The sequence below is a fragment of the Trichosurus vulpecula genome, chromosome 1 (genome assembly GCF_011100635.1).
Source record: "Trichosurus vulpecula isolate mTriVul1 chromosome 1, mTriVul1.pri, whole genome shotgun sequence".
Lineage (NCBI taxonomy): Eukaryota > Metazoa > Chordata > Mammalia > Diprotodontia > Phalangeridae > Trichosurus > Trichosurus vulpecula.
This window is the reverse complement of record NC_050573.1, coordinates 99,212,113-99,230,438: the sequence shown is the minus strand read 5'-3', so window position 1 is coordinate 99,230,438 and position 18,326 is coordinate 99,212,113.

Below are 18,326 nucleotides of genomic sequence, written 5' to 3'. Positions count from 1 at the left end.
TCAGATGCACCATGATTGACAACTGAGTCCTTATCTCAGCTGCCATTGGCCTAGACACAGAATATCACTCCCAAAAATTGTTCCTTGCTTTTCAGGCATTGATCTTGCACTGGCTGTAAAATGACTACTGAATTCCTGCATCTTGCTCTCCTGACCTTTCAAAATTTACAAGATCAAAGAGTCTATCCCCTTCCCCTAGAATAGAACAGAATGAACATAGAGACCAAGGACTAAGGCCTGTTTCTTGGAATCACAGGGTCTCTAAGGGAGAAGCCCTTAGACCTTTCCCCTTACAGCCTTGTCTCTTGCGGGACACTATGAATGAAGTAATCACCAAATGAGCAAAGTGGTCAAGGGTAACTCCACCCTTTTTGGGAGCCACATTCAATTCTGGCCATGCAATTAGTAAAAAAAAGCTCCCCCCAACCATGACCAAAGCATACCAGAACTAGCTACAGAAATGTCTTCAAATTCTCTACAATTTCTGCACCTCTCCTACATGGCATCATGACTCTCTCAGAAGAAAACTTCCCAGCTTCTCCATGTAAGGAAGTTGCATCAGTCATACCAGCTAATGGAGTCTGTGTATGTGACAGACCTCAATTACACTTACATGGAACCCACTCCCATGTTCAAACACTACACATGTGTACTTCTTGCCATATTCATGAGCATCCTGTCTAAGGATGAAGAAGTAACCTCCTCTAATATTTGTAACAACAAAATAAAAATAATGGTGATGATAGCTAGAATTTATATAGTACCTACTATGTTCCAGGCACTGTACGAATTGCCTTCCAAATATTGTTTAACTGACTTGCCCAAGGTCACGAAGTTAGTAAGTGTCTGAGGTGGGATTTGTATTCAGGTCTTCTGAATTCCAGGTCCAGCACTCTGTCACAAGGCTAAAAAAAATACATGTAAAATAACATCAGAATACTTAAATGTGTGGAGGTCCCACACTGGATCCCCCTGCCCCCATGTATTTTTCAGGCCAGGTACAGGCTATGTAGACAAGTTTGTAGCCTTGTCATTTGATGTATGGCTGTGGAGGTCCCTAGCTGCTTTTCTCCCCAATCTCAGTTACTAATTCCATGCCTACCTTTGATTCTGCTCAGTAATTCAAAGGAAAGGGAGACTAATTAGTGTTGAGAATAGGGGGAAGAACAAGAGCAACACAGACATAGCTGGCTAGAAAAGAAAGACCATTTGTGCTAAGGAAAAAGGGACTAGAAAATCAGCTGAGGATAGTTGTTGCCTTTTATTTTGAGTTTACTCTGATCCGGGAGCTGGGATGTGGGGTCCATACTCTCACCAACTTGAGAAAGCAACAAGGCTTGGAGCTTTGTGTAGTCATAGAAATGGAATGACACCAAATGTGAAGGGAGAAGCCAGAGACAAATAACTGAGAATACAAAAGAAAAGATAAAAGTCAGAATAAAAAAAATTGTGCACAGAGAAACTCACAGAGTAGTTCATGCAGAGAGAAGGAAGAATAAATGAAAACTCAGATAGTCCAAAACACTATGAATGAGTTTTAGACTGCGAATGAAAATTAAACAGAACTCCCCTATAAAATAAAAAATCCTGTGGACACCTCAGATAACACAGGAAAACAGAAATATGCACACACACACACACACACACACACACACACACACACACCAAAAAGTCTAGAATAGTTCCAAAGAGAAAGAAAAAATTTTAAAGTAAATAGGATGAAGTTAAGTCAGAAATCAGAGCTCTCAATGCAGAATTTGAAACACAAAGAGTAGAGTGTAAAAGAGAAAATTTGGCAGAAGAGGGGAAAAATGTAACAACTTTAAAAGAATGTGTTAATTCTATACAAAACAAAGCCACTTATTTTGGCTAAGGCTGGCTAACACTGAAGATAGGATTCACTGAAATAATTTAAGTATTATAGGTCTCCGAGAAGAATATGACAAATATTTTTTGTTGGTGTTGTTTAGTCATTCAAATGCAAATATTTGTGATCCCACGGACTGCAGCACTATCCTCCACTATCTCCCAATGTCTGTCCAAGCTTATGTTCATTGCTTCCATGACACTATCCATCTCATCCTCTGCCATCCATTTTTCTTTTTCCTTCAATCTTTCCCTACATCAACATCTTTTCCAATGAATGCTGTGCTTTCATTATGTAGCCAAAGTAATTTAGCTTCTGCTTCAGTATTTCACCTACCAATGAATAGTCTGAACTGTTTTTCTTTAAGTATCGACTTATTTAATCTCCTTGTAGTCCAAGGAACTCTCAAAAGTCTTCTCCCGCAGCACAATTGGAAAGCATCAATTCTACAGCACTCAGCTTTCCTTATAGTCCAACTCTCAAAGCCATACATTGCTGTTGGAAAAACCATAGCTTTCTTGTGGTCTTTTGTTGGCAAGCTGATGTCTCTGCTGCTCACATTTACCATAACTGTCCTTCCAAGGAACAAGTGTTTTTTAGTTTCATGGCTGCTGTCACCATCTGCAATGATCTATGAACTCAAAAATATAAAATCTGACACTGCTCCTATTTCTTCTTCCTCTATTTGCCAGGAAGTAATGAGACCAGTTGCCAAGACCTTTTTTTTTAGTGGTACTTAGGGAATAGATTTATTTATTTTTAATTTTCATTTTTAGTTTGCAACAAATGGTTCTACATAATTTTGAGTTCCAGATTTTATCCTCTCCCTCCCCTCTCCCTCCTCAAGACGGCATGGAATCTCATATAACTACCACGTATAACTTCGCATTGAATTAATTTATACGCTAGTCAAGCTGTGGAGAAGAATTATGACCAATGGAATGAATAATGAGAAAGAAGAAACAGAACCAAAAAAAAAAAGAACAACCCAAAAACTAAAACAAAAGAGAAGAGAAAAAGGCAAGCATGAAGTGTGCCTCAATCTGTATTCAAACTTCATAGTTCTTTCTTTGGATGTAGATAGCATTCTCCATCATGAGTCCTTTGGAGTTGTCCTTGCACCTTGTGTTGCTGAGAAGAGTGAAGTCTGTCAGGGTTGGTCCTCATGGAATCCACATATCTGTGGTTGTGTGCAATGTTCTCCTGGCTCTGCTCCACTCACTCAACATTATGTCATGTAGGTTTTTCCAGGTTGTTATGAAGTTCGTATCATCCCCATTTCTTATGGCACAATAGTATTCCATTACCTTCATATACCACAGCTTGCTCAGCCATTCCCCAATTGATGGGCATCCCTTCGATTTCCAATTCTTGGCTACCCCAAAAAGAGCCACTGTAAATATTTTTGTACAGATGGGTCCTTTTTCTGCTTGTGTGATTTCTTTGGGATACAACCCTAGAAGTGGTATTGCTGGGTCAAAGGGTATGAACTTTTTTATAGCCCTTTGGGCGTAGTTCCAAATTACTCTCCAAAATAGCTGGATCATCTCACAACTCCACCAGCAATGTAACAATGTTCCAATTTTCCCACATCTTCTCCAGCATTTATCATTTTCCTGTTTTGTTATTTTAGCCAATCTGACAGGAGAGATGTGGTATCTAAGAGTTATTTTGATTTGCATTTCTCTAATCAGTAGTGATTTAGAGCATTTTTTCATATGCCTATAGATAGCTTTAATTTCTTCCTCTGAAAACTGCCTGTTCATATCCTTTGATCATTTCTCAATTGGGGAATGGCTTGTATTCCTATATATTTGGCTCAGTTCCCTGTATATTTTAGAAATGAGGCCTTTATCAGACATACTAGTTGTAAAGATTTTCTCCCAATTTTCTGCTTCCCTTCTAATTTTTGTTGCATTGGCTTTTTTTTGTACAAAAACATTTCAATTTAACATAATCAAAATTATCCATTTTGCATTTTGTAATGCTCTCTGTCTCTTGTTGGGTCATGAATTCTTTTCCATAAATCTGATAAGTAAACTATTCCTTGCTCTCCCAAATTACTTATAGTATCAGCCTTTACTCCTAAATCATGAACGCATTTTGACTTTATTTTGGTATATGGTGTAAGATATTGGTCTATGCCCAGTTTCTGCCCTACCATTTTCCAATTTTCAATTGCCAAGATGTTAATTTTTTTGTTGTTAAGATTCAAGCCAGGTTTTGCACTCTCTTCTTTCACCTTCATCAAGAAACTTCTTAAGTCCTCTTCACTTTCTGCCATCAGAGTGGTAATCATCTGCATATCAGAGATTGTTAATATTTCTTCTGGAAACCTTAATTCCAGCTTTTGATTCATCCAGCCTGGAATTTTGCATGATGTACTCTGCATATCAGTTAAATAAATAAAGTAACAACATGGAGTGTTTTATATTACTTTTCAAATCTTCAACCTATCAATTGTTCCATGTTCGGTTATAATTGTTGCTTCTTGGTCTGAAAATCAGTTCCTTAGGAAATGAGTAAGATGATCTGATACTCCCATCTGTTTGAAGACTTGCCACAATTTCTTTTGATTCACATAGTGAAAGGCTTTAGTGTGGTCAACAAAGCAGAAGTAGATTTCTTTTTCCGAAACTCCCTTACTTTCTCTATAATCCAGTGAATATTGGCAATTTGGTCTCTAGTTCCTCTGCCTCTTTGAAAATCAGCCTGCTCTTCTAATAATTCTTAGTTCACATATTGCTGAAGCCTAGCTTGCAGAATCTTAAGCATAACCTTTCTGGCATGTAAAATTTCAGATATAAAATACCTGAATAATATAATGTAGGAAATAGTATTAAAAATTACCCACCCCCTCCCAATCTTTTCAATACATAGAACAAGAATAACTTAATCAAATATACAAATTACCAACATAGAGAAAACCTCAAATCTGAAATGTGAAAGCATATTGTCATTATTTATCAAGACTTTATTTTTAAAATAAAATATTAACCATAATGAGGAGAAAGAACCAGGATTTCTTTGTAGCCATGAGAACTCAAAAAAGAGAATGAACTTATATACATTCCAAAAGACAAAGAAGCATATTGTAAAATCTATCATCACGTATCCTTCAAAGTTGAGCCTAATTATCAAAAGAAAAGTATGGAATTTCAATTAAAATGTCGTTTAAGATATAGGAATACAAGCCATTCCCCAATTGAGAAATGGTCAAAGGATATGAACAGGCAGTTTTCAGAGGAAGAAATTAAAGCTATCTACAGGCATATGAAAAAATGCTCTGGATCACTACTGATTAGAGAAATGCAAATCAAAACAACTCTTAGATACCACATCTCTCCTGTCAGATTGGCTAAAATAACAAAACAGGAAAATGATAAATGCTGGAAAGGATGTGGGGAAATTGGAACATTGTTGCATTGCTGGTGGAGTTGTGAGCTGATCCAGCCATTTTGGAGAGCAGTTTGGAACTATGCCCAAAGGGCTATAGAAATGTTCATACCCTTTGACCCAGCAATACCACTTCTAGGGTTGTATCCCAAAGAAATCACACAAGCGGGAAAAGGACCCATATGTACAAAAATATTTATAGCAGCTCTTTTTGTGGTAGCCAAGAATTAGAAATCAAAGGGATGCCCATCAATTGGGGAATGGCTGAACAAGCTGTGGTATATGAAGGTAATGGAATACTATTGTGCCATAAGAAATGGGGATGATGCAGACTTCATAACAACCTGGAAAAACCTACACGACATAATGCTGAGTGAGCGGAGCAGAGCCAAGAGAATGTTGGTCCGTGAGGACCAACTCTGACATACTGCGCTCTTCTCAGCAACCTAAGGGGCAAGGACAACTCCAGGGGACTCACAATGGAGAATGCTATCTTCATCCAGAGAAAGAACTATGAAGTTTGAATACAGATTGAGGCGCACTACATGATCGCCTTTTTTTTGCTTCTCTTTTGTTTTTTTGGATTGGTTTTTTTTTTTTTTTGGTTCTGTTTCTTCTTTCTCATGATTCATTCCATTGGTCAAAATTCTTCTCCACGACTTGACTAGTGCATAAATTAATTCAATGCGAAGTTATACATGACAGTTATATGAGATTCCATGCCGTCTTGGGGGGGGAGGGGGGAGGGAGGGGAGAAAATCTGGAACTCAAAACTATGTAGAACCGTGTGTGGTAAACTAAAAATAAATAAAGAAATTTAAAAAAAAATGTCATTTAAGTAATTCCTGCCAAACCAAAACAAAATAAAATAGAAATGAATAGGATATTTGACTTATAAGTACCCTCCAAATAATAAAAATGCAAAAAAATTAATTATGAAGAAATTATGAAGAATTTCCATATTGTATATTATCAATATATAATATATTAACATAATATGCATATATTATATATTATGTAATTTCTAAGTATGAGAAAAAAAGCTAAGTAATCCATTCCCACATGTTTATATAGAGAAAAATAAGTTGAACTGAAAGTCAAAAGTATTTGATAAATGTTATGGATTGGGGGAGCCAAGATGGTGAAGTAAGCAGTAAATTGTGGTAACTCTCCCATATTCACCTCCAAAGAACGATAAAATGGCACCCCAAAACAAATCTTGGAACAGCAGAACCAGCAATAGGACAGGGTAAAGCAATCTTTTAGCACAAGAAACTGGGAAGATTGTCAAGAAAAGTCTGTCACTCAGGTAAAAAGGAGTGCAATCCAGGGACAGGAAGCATCCCAGCAAGGCCCACCTCAGCATATGAGTAAGATATCCAGAGCTCCAGTATGGTAGAGTAGGCAAGCATCAACATCAGGACCCCCCATGTGCCTCAGCATATCCAGGGGAATGGGCAGACTCTAGCTCCAAGAATCACCACATACTTAAGTGTAGCCAGCGCAAACAGGCAAGCTTCAGTGGCCAGAAAACCACATGCTTCAGTGTAGCCCCAAGGAAACACAGAAACATTCCACCAGCCTCAGCATATGCCAGACACCAGCACTAGGACCCTGACTCAGCACCAGGTAAGCTGCCAGACCCCTACAGCCTCCAGAAGAACCAGCCACCCCCCCTACCCCACCCCTTTAATGCAGCATCAGAAAGAGGGTCCCCCATGGGTGTCAGGGCAAAATCGTGCAGCACCAGGTAAACAGCCAGGGCCAGCAGCCCCTGGCACATGAAGAGGCAGACATGACTGAATAACAACATATGATTGGAATAAAGCTACCACTTCAGGGGATTCATTAGTTGAACTAATTAGGACCTAGCTATACCTCTACCTCTTAGAATCCCTAGTTAAGATAGCTCAAGTTCTATTTTATATATGAAGCCTTTCCTGATCCCTATAGTTGCCAATTGTTCCTTCCCCCAATAAACTTGCATCTATTTTGTATATATTTCTGATAGACATATATATGTATATTGTCTCTCCTGACGGAATGTTAACTCTCTAAGGGGAGGGATTCTTTCACTTTTGTCTGTATTCCTATTACCTCACATTGTCTGGCACATGGTATACACTTAATCCTTGATTGAGGATTGAAGAAGAGAGTTTGGATGGAGGTGCTGAACATGGCAAGTGCCAAATAGCATCACGCACAAAAAAAGAAGAAACCATTTTATCAGACTGGAAATGAAAGGCTATCAGTGTAGGAGTCATTTCTGAATCATCTATCCTTGGGTGGGAAGGGAGAGGGAGAGGGCTTTATTGAGGTGGTAAGACTTGGTTAATTTGGAGGACCAGAGGTATGAAAAACCAAGACTATTTGAAGTCAGAGCTCCAGTGATTTGACAGAGTTCCTACTACCTTGCTGAATATCTTTCTGCCTCAATGTTTTTTTTTCCTGGCAAATATAGAGGTAGAAGGCATTTTGCCAAGGCAATATTCACAATGGTTGCAATTGTTGTGAGTATGCCAGCATGGTTCTGAATCACAAAATATAACAGACTCTCCATATAGAAGACAGAAGCAAAACATTCATTCAGACACTAGAAAACTCGGTCCCCGAACCAGTAAGTCCCATCTATTCAAGTAGCATAGAGGTTAACACTCAATATTACAGCAGAGAGCAGCTCCATTCCATAACCTTTCCCCTGCTGGGGCGTCCCCACAAACAAAAAGTCACAGCACAGCTAGTTTGCCTCCTGTCTTTCCCTCAACTCTAACTGCTCTCAGCATTTCCTGCTCCACCCTTTCCTGTTCCTCTCATCCAGCAAGCTCCTACCACTACACATGACTTAGGCTTCTTGTAAGCAGGTCCCATGAGCCTATTAATGGATGGAAAGATCTTCAAATTTAAATTACCATTACAGAGGTTAAGTTTGTTTTTAATAATGATAATAAAAAATAGCTACCATTTATATAGTGTTTTAAAAGTTTGCAAAGTGTTTTACAAATATTATCTCCTTTTATCCTCACAACAACTTTGAGAAGTAGGTGCTGTTATTATTCCCATTTAACAAATGAAATTGATATAGATAGAATTTAAATCACTTGCCCAGAGCCACATAGCTAGAAAGCATCAGAATCTAGGTTTGAACTCAGATCTTCCTAACTTCCTATCTCCAGGTCCAGTACTCCAAGCACTATTATATCTTCTTTTTTATAGTAAGTAAAAGTTATTTTTATTGCATATTATGGTCCACAAATATTTTGTTATCGAACCCAAATTACTGGAGTAGTCTAAGTGAGTCTTGACCTAGGATAATTAAGAAATAAAGACGACAGAAAAATGAAAGAGTATTTTTTTTAATTAAAGAATCTTATAACTGGAAGGAAATTTTAAATCAACCAATTCAGCCCCTACATTTTACAAAGATAGAAACTGCAACCTAGTGAAGGGAAATGTCACCCAAGGTGATGCTTACTAAAGAGTGGAGTCTTGAGCTTACATCTATCTAGTAACTCTCTGTCCTAAACTCTTTCTAATATAACTCACCACATCTACCCAAATCTATACTCTGTTTTCTTCTATTTTTTTCCCTTTTTTATTAAAAAGCCCTGACAAATACATCCATGAGGCAATGACTTACTTCCATAACAGTTTGATGAGTACATAATGAGAACTGCTTATCAGATAAATTTGCTGCAATTAGCCTTCAAATCACACAATACCATCTGTGTTTTTTTAAACACCCAAATGTCATTAACTTCTGCAAGAGGAACATACTCATTGATGTGGGTACAGAAAGCAATGAAATGACACTAGAGTTGGACTATGGTTTGGAAGGAAAGAGCCAGGATTCCTTCACAGAAAGGTAGAAAGTCAAGGTCTCAACACAAGTAGGAGGTCACCTTAGGGCAAGCTCCTTTCTAGGAGCTGAAAGGAAACTGCCTGTCATTGGAGTTTGGCTGCTCAGAAAGGAGCTGGATAGCATTTCTGTGGGTCTCTTTAATCCCTTTGTTAATTGGTCCATGGAGGGAATTTTTGTTAGAACCATCTCAGAACCTGACTCCTGCTTGATAGTTTAAAGCAGAGCTTCAGAGCCCATAGACCTTCTATTTGGGGTTCTTCTGAATATTATAATACTAACGATCAGAATCATTATATTTTTTTTTTTCTTTTTCAGTATGGGGAAATTTGACTTCATCTCTTCTTTCTTTTTTTTTTTTGGAGCGGAGAAGGCAGGGCAATTGGGGTTAAATGACTTGCCCAAGGTCACACAGCTAGTACATGTGTCAAGTGTCTGAGGCTGGATTTGAACTCAGGCCCTCCTGTTTCCAGAGGTGGTGGTCTACTCACTGTGCCACCTAGCTGCCCCTCATCTCTTCTTTCTACATTCATTGAGCTCAGTTTTGTAATTGGAGAATTAATATCATCTGGCAGGTCATAGCAAACTTGTCTGTCCTTAGGGCTTCCTCTACTCCTGCCCCTCCTTCTGTGTGTTTTCTCTTCTGTCACTCTACAATTGTCATTACCATGGCTCTAGTTCAGGGCTTCCTGTACTCATCCCTGCACTATTGAAGCAAATTCCTAATTAGTCCTCCAGATTCCAGTCTTTTCCCTCTCCAATTCATACTATTGCCGGAGTAATTATCCTAGTGTTTAGTTTTGACCACATCACTCCCCTGCTCCAAAATCTTCATTGGCTCCCCTTTGTCTACTGAATAAGGTTCAAATATTCAAAAATCTCTACCATTTGGATCCAACCAATTTCTCTAGCCTAAATTCACGCTGCTCCGCCTCATATATTCTATGCTTTAAACAAACTGAACTACTCCTTTAATTCAGCTCTCACTATCTTACCTCTCAGGCTTTCCTCAGACAGTTCCCTACCCCTAGAATGCCCTACCCCTGATGTTTACCTGTTGATCTCCTATTGTCCTTTAAAGTTCCACTCAATAATTTATCTTCTCTGTGAAATTTCCTTAAATTCCCATAAGTAGAAATAATTTATTCTCCATCTAATCTTATAGTCAATCTGTCTCCTATTTTCATCCAACCTCCTCAGTATCTTTGTCTGTGTCATCCACCATGCCCAAAATGGATATGCACCAATTCCATTCAACAAATATTTATTAGATACTTAGTAAATACAAGGCACCAAAGAATACAAAGTCCTAATGATACAAAGACAGGAAGGAAACACTCCTTGAAGGCATCTTGAACATCTACTTGCCATCATCTTTCATGCTGATGATCCCTCTAACTAGGGCTCTTAAACTTTTTTCACTTGTAAGCTCTTTTAGTGTTTAGGTAGCATTCATTGTCATTGCATGACCTGAGGGCATGAGCAATGCAAAGTGTGCATGCTTTGTGTTCAGAAACAAGGCTGCAGTGAAGTTGCATGATGCAACAAGAGCAAGCACTGTCAGAAAGACCTCAAGATTCATTACATATTTGATTTTTAATTAATTTTTGGTCATTGCACATTTAGAAACCTTTTACCCTTGCCAAATTTTTCTCTACCTGATATGGGGTCATAACCCACAGTTTAAGAAATCTAAATCACCAATTTCCAGAAATCATGTCTTAATCTACTCAGCTTTGAAACTGCCATGCTGTTCTGATTGGTGAGTCAAGGAACAGACACACTCTCTCTATCTGACCTTGGACCCTAGACCATGCTTTTATACCATCCAACCACCTCCTTTCCATGTGCTGTTTCTGTGGAAGAATATTACCATCCTACCCTCTTTACTCTAGGCAGATTCAATCCAACCAATACTACCATTGCTTCTGAAAAGGCAGGTGAATTAGTTCCTCCATAGCTCCACTTAGCACCCTTTTGACTTCCCAAACCAAGAACCTTTTCCTGATCATTACTGCATCATATAGATGCTCTCCCCTTACTAGAATGTAAACTCCTTGAGGGCAGAGGCTGGTTTGCTTTTGTATTAATATCCTCAGTTGTTAGTATTGTGTCTGGTACAGAGTAAGTGCTTAATCAATGTGTTTTATTTCTTTCATTCATGTATTTAAGAAGCTTACATTTTTCTGAGAGTTTGTAACCAGAGTGACCTTTGTTTTCTTTGAGTGACTCAGCTTACCTCATTGAGCCTCGCTGGGCGCTGGGGGCTTCTCTTCCAGGGCAGGAAGCCCAGAAACCATGCCAGGAAGAAGAGAACTTCCTGTATGATGAGTCATGGGGCTGGTTGAGGGGAGGTGTTGACTCCAAAGCCACACCCTATTGGGTGTTAACCTAGTCTACGCTAGGGGGAGAGGCCAACTCAAGAACCAATCGGCCCTGGTCATTCAGGCAGTGCTTGATGATGTCAAAACCTCTATAGGAGGGGAGAGGACAGCTTGAAGAGTTCTCTTTCCTTTTCCGGTTGGCATGGGAGCAGTGAGGAGCGTGACTCTGGGCCAGCCCTTGCTCTCAGGCTGAGCCCAGATGTTGGTAACTATGAATTGTATTGGGTCTGCCTGTTGATATTTGTAATTTGTTTGTATTTAGTTCTGAAGTTCGCGGTGGTGGTTTTGTTTTCCCCCGGACTAAATAAATATTCTGAACTTTAGGATGCTGGCTGTTTGTTCCCCTGAACTAGCTGACTGTAATCTATATTTGGCCTGTCTGTTGATGCTTGCCTGTATGCTCCCCTGAACTAACTGAATACTGGCGTTTTTTCCCCTAAACTAAATGAATATTGTCCGTATGCTAACTGAATGCTGGATTAAAGTAAGCTGGTCAGCCCCTTCACCGTGCTTTCCTTGTTTAAGCAGATAAAAAGAACCTGTGCTTTTCCGGGGTGCCGGCAGCCTCCTGGGTGCATCTTACGCCCCCACAGAAGCTGCTAGCCGATTGTTAAAACAGAGTTAGAACATGTTCACAGATATGTGGCTATTTGAGGCAGGAGACAATACTAGCAATTCAGGGTATTATATGTGCTCTTCAAGGCTCAGCTCAGTTGCCACTTCTCTCAAAAAAACTTAACTGGCATTCTGCTCCCATCAATTGGAAGTCGTTTCCTCTTCCTCAAATTTCTCAGCATTTTCCCTGTACTCATTACATCCTTATTTGTATCATTTTTATTCAAATAAATGTCTCTCCCATTTTGTAAGCTCTTTGAAGACTGAGTCTATGTCATATTAGTCTTTCCATAGCAAACACAGTATGCCATACTACAGTGGGTATAGACAATCTGTGCACTGAACCTTATTTGAATGAACCAGCTGCTCATAATAATGAAACTTTTTGAGTCTTTAATCATAACTCTTTAATTAGCACTAATGTCAAGGAAGTAATGATAGCATCATAGGTTTATATCTATCTATCTATCTATCTATCTATCTATATATATAAACATATTAAGCAAGTGCATGAATGAATACCATATATTACAATACAGACCTAAACCTGGGTCATATACTCACTCTCTCACCAATTCACTCAAAATCTGTGAGGATACACATACAGGAACATGTCAGGGAAACATGAGAGAGAAGAAGACCCATGTACTTAGAGTAACTATCAACTCTGGACTGCAGGTTTTGATGCCATAGGTCCATTTAGAAGTAATTATACCATATAAAATAATTTGTCTGCTAATTAACTAGCTATTTGTCATCACCACTATCCAGTTGGGCAAATTAGAAAGTTTTAACTTTTGATGTATGCGTAGCAAATCCATTTATGCCAGAGAACTGCAAAAAATCATCAGACTGGCCATCTCTGAGCTATGCAGATCGTCACTTAGTGGGAAGCTATGTTGTGCACTAAGAAGAGATCTTACAACAGATAGCTCAGTTTGACTTCATGGACAAAACAAACTAGACCAGCCAGCTCTTGTCATACAGCAAAGCAGCAGCAGTATGTGTCTTTCCCCTTTCTGTCACTCCTCCTTAAACCAGAAGGAACATAAAAGGCCAAAAGGCCTGAAAAATTTCACCTCTCTTAGCATCTAAGTGATAGTAAGACATTTGCTAAAACTTTTCCTCACTCAGCCAATTAGGAACTAACAGCCAAAACATTCTCATCAGTTAACCACTCTTGCTGTTAGTCCCTTTGAATAATACCAAAACACTAGTTTTGATCTCCCAGTTTTTCCTCAATCTTCAATCTGTCTCTTTTCCTATCCTGTCCCTCTCCTATCCTATGCCTTTCAATGGCTTAAATCAGAGCTTCCTGGCTATCATGACTAACCTTTCACTTAAAAGGTAACAATTCAACAAATTTCTTCTATAAAAATATTAGACTTTATTCATACTCAATTTTTAATATTAAGTAATCTCTCTCCTTTTCTCTCTCTCTCTCTCATTTGTGTCTTTGACATTGTTTCATTGTATTCAGTTTTCTCACTTTTTAATAAATAAAAAGTTCTTTCTTTTTACCCTTTCTACCACCAAATTGTTCACATTTAAATAGGGGCATCATCCTGCATCTTTCTGCCACAATTTTCATTTTCTTTCTCAGATTGCTCCAATATCCTCTGAAAACTATGCTTCTTAATATTCATATTTTAGCAATTTTCATTAAACTAAGTTATTTTCTTACTCCTTCCAGTCATCAAAATGTTTATCTATAATAGTAGCAATAGCTTTCATCTTTTACCTATTTATGCAACTCTTTTTCTTTATGCAAAAATGTGGATTTTTTTTCCTTTTTTACATCTAAGCTGCTCCAAATAAAATGAGACTTAAAGGGATGGTACCTTATACGCAATACTTTACAGACAGTAGATAGCTAATTAATGTTTGTTGAAGTCAATTGAACCATACTTAGTATTCTTTCTAAACACTGTTTTGAGGTGGGTACAAATCTGTGATTTTGTAGAGAGATTAAGTGACTTATCTAGGGTCACATAATAGATATGAGCCAGACAGAAATGAAACTTGAACCTAAGTCATCCCAATAAAAAGACTTTCTATTCCCATCTACCTTTCTATTATGCATGTTTGTTCAGTTGTTTGTCAATCGTGACTCTTTGTGACCTCAATTGGGGTTTTCTTAGCAAAGATACAGGAGTGGTTTAGTCATTTCCTTCTCCAATTCATTTTATAGATGAGGAAACTGAGGAAAACAGGGTTAAGTGACTTGCCCAGGGTCACACAGCTAGTAAGTGTCTAGCCCACTTTTGAACTTGGGAAGATGCGTCTTCCTGACTTCAGGCCTGGTGCTCTATCTACTGTGCCTGCAACTGCCCATCATATATTTTGCATATAATAATTAGTATAATATTTTCTTATATCTCAATGTTTATTATTCTTATATCTTAATATAATGTGTCTATTATGTTTTTCTTATATCTTAAAATATCTTAACTTTTTATATCTTAGTCTTATCTCTTCTGCTAGACTACAAGCTTCTTGAGGGCAAAAACTGTGTCTTAATCACCTTTGTATTTCCCAGTTTCCCAGTGGCACATTAAGTGAATTCTGCCTACCCCCTCCTACCAGGAGTTTCTTATATCAATGCACAACATGCATTAAAGAAATGCTTGTTAAATGAATGAATGCTCTTTCCAAAAAATATACAAGGAAGTGGAACAAAAGAATAGCACATTCCATTATAAAATAAGTAGGAAATGTAATCTATGAATGCTCAATAGTTTTTACCGTACAATTGACAGAAGGTAGGGCTATAAGGAAATGTAACACAAGGCAAGGAGATCTGAATAAATGGAGAAAGAAAGAATAGGTCCTGAGGATGGGGTACTACTTAAGCAATTGTAGAACTGCATGTGTGGCCCTGGAAGGAAGGGACCATGAAAAGTCATGTGCTGTGAGGGCCATCATGGTACAATGAATTGGATGGGAAATCAGGAGAGCCACTGTAATGGCAAGCAAAGTGGGACTTTTTGCTATATTTTTCTTTTGGTGTGTTTCTCAGCACAAAGGCAATCAGATGCCTTTGATTGAGTCTTGCCTTTGTTTGAATCAGGAGTCTGACTGAATCAAGAGCCCTTGATTAGGAACAGCATATATACTCTGAGGTTAGCATTTTGCTTTGGGGCTCACTAATTGGAAGGGTATTCATGTGATTTGGCCAGATGAGAGTCTGGATAGCATTAAGGAGCCCCCAGGCTGTGACAACCCAGATCTTGGTGCTTCTCTCTCTGGTAGTTATATATATATATATATATATATGTATGTATGTATATATATATATATATATATATATATATATATATATATATATATATATATATAGTCAGACAGTTAGAAGCCTGTCTGTTGATTTGTGTTATTTTTTCTGTTTGTAATTTCTGTTCGTATTTGCTCTGAAGTTCAGAGTGCTGACCTTTTTCCCTGAACTAAGTGAATGATATATATATGTTTAATTAAACTAAAATTGTCGACTCCTGAAATAGCTATCTTTCCTTAGTAAAGAAGATAAAAGAACCTGCACTAGCAGACATCCTGATATGCCAGTGTGGTTGCCCCGATAGCCACTTAAAACCTGTGTAACCATGGGAGAAAGTTCTTCTGTAAATGGAGGCAGTCAATAGCACTACTCACCTCACAGTGTTTCCATAAAAATGATTTCAAATGCTGAATTTAATATTTTGATACTCCAAGGATCAATGATTTCCTGGGGGTTAAGGGGGACTCCCTCCACTCAGATACCAGCCCTTCCTTCAGCTCTTCTTTCCATTGAGTAGATGGTCTTTATTAGTAACAATGGATGGAAAAAAAAATTCCTTCATATCATACATCTAAAATTGGAAGTAACTTCAAAGATCATCTAGTACAGTCCCATCATTTTACCCTGTGGAAACCGAGATACAGAGAAGTTAAATGACTTGCTCATAGATCACACAATTGTTTAAGTGTCAGAAGGAAGACATGAATCCAGGTGGTCTGACTCCAGAACTGGGGCTCTTGTCACCATTCATTCGTATTCTAATCCATCCCCTGGTGATGTGCCTCTCCACACTCCATTAAGACGGTCCTTGTATGGCACAATCTCAGCTCAATACTTGAGCTATCTAATTCATAGAGCTGTTCTGAAGAAAGGACATCAAAGCTTTTCTAGCTTGGTAGGATCTGCCAAAGCGTGGAGCAGTGTAAACCTAGCCTAGCCTTCAGAACACCACACCCTAATGAGGCACTTGTGGAGGACCTAACGACAACAACAACAACAAAGACAATGATAATAATAATAATAATTAGGATTTATATAGAGTTTTAAGGTTTCTGAAGAGCTTTACAAATATCTGGTTTTTGGAAGATAAGGGTACATATATGAATTACTATATAATAATATGTATGTAGGTAGATAGCACCTACTATATGTTAGGCTCTGTGCTAATTTCTTTATAAATATCTCATTTCCTTTTTAAAACATCCCTGCAAGGTAGGTGCTATTATTGCTCCTATTTTACAGTTGAGGAAACTGAGGCAAACAAGTGACTTACCCAAGGTCATACAGTTGGTACGTGTCAACAGCTAGACCTGAATTCAGATCTTCCTGATTCCAGGCCCAGCTCCCTATCAATTATTTTAGTAATCCCTTGGGGCATGGTTCTATCTTGAGCAGGTTTGTCTTGTCATATGTAGAAGGTAAACACTTCTCCTTCCTTATCTATATTTAATGCTCTGCACATACTAAGTATTTACTAGCTTGCATTTATACAGCACTTTAGCATTTATGAAACGCTTTACATTTGTTATCTCATTGAGTTCTCACAAGACCCATGTGATACAGGTGCTGTTAAGATCTCCATTTTACATATGAGGAAACTGAGGCTGAGGAAACCTGATCAGAATCACATGAGGATCTGAGACAAGATTGAAACTCAAATCTTTCTGACTCCAAGTCCAATGTTTCACACCACCTGTCTGCCATAATTAATAAATGTGACATAAAAATATTTGCGAAAACAGACTGCTGACTGTGATATTAAGGTGTATTGCTTCCAAAGCAAGTGGCCTTTCAAAGGCATAGAGCCTTAGCATCAATGACTGACGGAGGATAGAAAGTTCTGACTGTGTGACAGACCAGTAGATGCAATACATGGGGTCACATGGACTGGTTTCTGCACTCTGCAAATCAGAACTACTGGGTAACTGCCTCTTGTACCTCTGTACCAGGAGGCCCTAGTGATCAGGAAGCCTGCCAGCAGTCAGGATGTCAGGCAATCTCCATGCCATGCTGATAAAAGGCCTGGTAGCTTCAAAGAATCTCAGAATTATGAAGGATGGAGCTCAGAGGCTCTCTAGACCCCACCATAGCTAAAGAATCAGCTCTACAACATATATAACAGCTGATCATCATGTTTTTCTTTGAAGACCTCCACTGCCTCTCAAGACAGCCCATTCTACTCTGAGAAAGCTCTAATGGGAAGCAGTGTTGGATAGCTCCAATTGTGTTTTCTGACACAAAACCTAAATTCACTTCTTTGCAACTCCTACCTATTTCTCCCATTCCAAGAACAAACAGAATCTCTCTTTCCCATGACAGCCTCTGTCTTCTCCAGGCTAAATAACCCTAATTCTTTCAACCAAACCTATATAGAATGATTTCGAAATCCTTCAACCTGCTTGCCCTCCTTTGGAGACCTACCAAGTTATTGCTGTTCTTCCTAAAATGTGGTATCCAGAAAAGAACAATAGTAGTCCAGATGTGTGACCAGGAAAACTTAATTTAATTCAACAAATTTTAAGTGCGTACCAGGTTCAAGGCTCTGTGTCTAATACTGAGGGCCCATTTTCCTTGGTCTAAGAAAAGCACATCTTCATTCTGCACACCTATTAGAATCAATCGTCTTCCAACAGTACTACAAGCTTTTATTAAGAGCCTTTATCTGAGGTAGTTGAGACATGAGTGACATCAAAGGATTATCTCACTGATCATCCAGTGAGTCCAACCTTCTCATTTTACAAATGAGGAATTGAGGCAATATAGGCTAAGTGTCTTGAAAGTTTGGTGGTTAGAGATGACTAACTTTCTCTTAAACTTCTATCTAAATTGCAACATTCTGGTGTTCCACCTTTAGCTCCCACAAGAAGAAACAGGATGAAGATGACAAAACATTCATCACAAAGGATGATATAATAGAAATCTAATTCACTTGGT